This window comes from Galeopterus variegatus, unplaced genomic scaffold, assembly GCF_000696425.1.
Source record: "Galeopterus variegatus unplaced genomic scaffold, G_variegatus-3.0.2 Scaffold14119, whole genome shotgun sequence".
NCBI lineage: Eukaryota > Metazoa > Chordata > Mammalia > Dermoptera > Cynocephalidae > Galeopterus > Galeopterus variegatus.
The window spans coordinates 19,664-23,402 of NW_007740230.1; the positions used below are offsets into that span (position 1 = coordinate 19,664).

Here is a 3,739-nt window from a genome sequence, read left to right on the forward strand (position 1 = left end):
CATAACCTTAGGAAGGCATAACGAATAAAGAAAGAGTTAGGAAATGAATTCAGTTGATATTTCAGAATAGTTTTAAGGGTTTTGTAATCATTGTGTTTGTGTTTGGAGTGTTCAAATTTTAAAATAAATTTTAAATTGTAGTTTAAATTATTGTAGTAATTTAAGTTTATGATCATTGCTTGAATGTATAAGAAAATTTGCTTTTTAAAGTTTTTAAAATTAAGCTTGTAGGTTTAGTAAATTTAGCATTACATAAAATACAAAAAGCAATGAGTGTTCTTTTCTATGGGGAGTTCCTTAAACATAACAAATATAATCACCTTCATGTGTGTGTTTGTCCGTGTTGCAGATATATGTATTAATGGAGTTATGGTCAGGAATTAATTAATTATTTAATTAATTAATTTTTCTTATCCAAAAGGTGTAGTGGGAAGAGGCCAAGAGAGGCCAGGGAGGCCAGGAGAAGGCAGGAACTCTCAGGCTGAAAGAATGACCCGTGGATGGGGGCCTTGGCCTAGAGACAGCCTCAAGTGGGTCCAGGGGAGAACTGCTTCCCAACAGCTGTGATGGATTACAGCCCTGGCCAGGCAGGCCCGAGATTTATGTTATAGGGACTTCACGTTCTTTTAGTGGCTCTGGAGCCCAAAGGACCAAGGCTACTGAAAGGGAAGTCCTGGCACTAGCTGCCTCAATTACAGCCTTAGAATGTGTTTACTGTTTGGCAGAGCAAATTTGTCCCTACTTTTCCATGACAACTCCACAGAAGTTGAGAAGAAGAAACACCTTAAATAAAGCAATTGAAACAGAAATGGGGTGGTTTATTGAAGAGAAAAGGGGCGTAGCATGCATCACCTGCGCAGAGAGCTTTGTGAAGAATGAGGAAGGTCCTACAAGCTCAGCTGGCTCATCTTCATTTCCCGGCAGGCGGAGAGACATGACAGGAAAGTGAGGAGGAGGAGTTTTCTTTGCCTATCAGAACAAATAAAGATTGAAGTGGAATTTGACTAAGTTTCTGGAGCAGGGAGAGAATCTTTAACAGTAGAAAACTTTAAGAAGCTCAGTTATCTTCACCAGATAGTTTAACGTTTGTCTAATATTTAAACTGTCCAGTTGAGATCACTGAGTCCTCTTTAGTACTGTGAGTCTATGATTATTTTCTTTCTTTTTGGAGGACAAAAATGCTTGAATTAAAGTAATCAAAATATTGTGGCATTCTAGAGAATAAGATGCAAGAGTAAACCTTAACTGTTTAGGGATAGAAACTTGCATGCTAGTTATATCTTGTGCTGGGGTGGTGGGGAGTGAACCCAAATATTACATTTTTAAAGGATGGTGAAGCACTATTTGTTCATGTGTAATGCATTCATTGAGAGCCTAGTATGCACCTATGCTAGGCATTAAGAAATAAAATGGTGAGCAAAACAGACATGGGCCTTACCTTTATGGAGATCATAGCTTAGTGGAGGAGGGAGATGTTAATCAAATAATCAGACACATAACTGCATAATTGTACATTGTGATAAATTGTTGAGGGAAAGGCCTTTAGTTCTGGGAGAGGTAAACTAGTAGGGGACAGAAAATTTATTGAAGAATAGACCTTTAAGCTGACATCTGAAGCGGGAGTGTGAGATAAGACAAAGTGGAGATGGCACTCTGGGTGGAAGCAACAGTCTGTATGGAGCTCTGTGGTGGGAAGGTGCCTGCCTGTACTGTCTGAGGAGCTCATAGCCAATGTGGCATCAGCAGAAAGTGGAAGATGAAGTGAGCAAGTGGGCAGGAGTCAGACACCACTATGTTCTGAGTGTTTGTATGTCTCTCCCAAATTCATATGTCAAAACTTAACCCCCAATGCAGTAGTATTAAGAGGTAGGACTTTTAGGAAGTGATTAGGTCATGAGGGTGGAGCCCTCATAAATGGAATTAGTGCCCTTATAAAAGAGGCCCAAGGGAACTTGTTTGCCCCTTCTGCCATGTGCAATTGCAGGGAAAAGACTTCGTCTATGAGCAAGGGGCCCTCACTAGACACCGAATGTGCCCGTGCCTTGATCTTGGACTTCCCAGCCTCCAGAACTGTGAGTTGTAAATTACTGTGGTAGTTACCCAGTCTAAGGTATTTTGTTATATCAGCCCAAATGGACTAAGATGAATAGCAAGTCCCAAAGACCCTATAAGGATTTGGCCTGTGTTATGAGAATGTTGCGAGACTGTTCAAATGTTTAAGCAGAGGCATGATGCGATGAGACTGTGTCTTGAAAGGCCCACACTGGCTGCTCTTCTGTGGATATATGAGAACAGGCAAGTGGGCACTGGAAGCTCAGTGAGGAGGCTATGACCCCGAGACTTGGCACTCAGTCCTATGGGTTTCTTCCACCCTCGTGCTGTCTGCCAGTGTAGAAGACATGGGTGTACACGATATTTGTAAGATGACCTTTCTCAGCAACTTGGTGTGCTTAACCCATGGTAGGGCTTTGAAGGGCTTCTAAGGTTTCAAAAGCACCCCAGGGGTGCTAAATAATGTTATTATTACTGATTTGAGGGGGATGTTGCCTTCTAAGTCAAACCACAGCTACCACATCCTGTTATACCCCATGTGCTTCTTGGCAGGGCTTGAGTTCTCTCCAAATAACTCCACTTTGCCTGAGAACATGATCCTGCAGAGCCCAAGGGGATATGGCTTTGGGCCATATCTTGAGCAATCCTAATACATTATGAAATTCATTTCCATTTTCCTCTTTACTGACCAGCAGAACTTTTACTTACATCACCTGGGGATTAATTATGAATTTTGGGAGATGTCCAGGTAAACTGATATGCTATCTTTCAAAACTTAATAGCGAGAAGTGAAGTTATTTATCTTGGGAAGAATTATTAGTGGAACTATTTTTTTTGTAGTGTTAATTTTTCACAAAAAAATATGGAAATTAAAACTAGTTTTAAGAATTTAAGTAAGATTTAGGATTACGTGTATTACTACATCTTGGATTCAGCAATCAAAACAGTTTATTTTGGAATAAATTGTATGAAGTCCTTTATTCTCTAATTAGAAAAAGATTCTTATCCTGTCAAAAGATATCAAATCCACTTTTTCTGCCACCTCGGATCTTGTAGAGTTCTGCTGGGAGCGGGACTCCTAACATGGCAAATATGTCTGGAAGACTGTGGTTGAAGGCTGTGTGTACAGACTATTAGTGGGATCTCTGGAACTGAGTGGAGCACACAGCTCTTCTTGAAATTGAAGGTGTTTATGTCCAAGGTGAAACTGAATTATCTTTGGATGAGAGACGTACTTATATGCACAAAGAATAACACAGTGACTCCTGGAGGCAAACCAAACAAAACCAGAGTACCTTAAAATTGAAGGTGTTTTTGTCCAAGGTGAAACTGAATTATCTTTGGGTGAGAGACATACTTATATGCACAAAGAATAACACAGTGACTCCTGGAGGCAAACCAAACAAAACCAGAGTAATCTGGGAAAGTTACATTGGAAAGAGTGGCATGGCTTGTTCCAAATTCCAAAGCAACCTTCCTTCTAAGGCCGTTGGGCACAGAGTCTATGTGATGCTGTACCCCTCAAGTATTTAAATTCATTGAATGTAAATAAATAAAATTCTGCATTTGTTCCCTTGGAAAAAAAAAACAAAAAAATCCCCAGATATCAAATTCCTGTATGTTGGAAGGCCCAACAATGGAACGTGGAGTTCCGAGGTGAGGACAGCATGTTAGGTCCTCCTTTTTG

At 40.3% G+C, this 3,739-nt stretch overlaps 1 pseudogene; it reads left to right on the plus strand.

Annotated features, from left to right (window-relative positions):
* Window positions 1-3,144: 3,144 nt before the first annotated feature.
* On the plus strand, window positions 3,145-3,577 carry LOC103581859 (annotated as a pseudogene).
* Window positions 3,578-3,739: the final 162 nt, after the last annotated feature.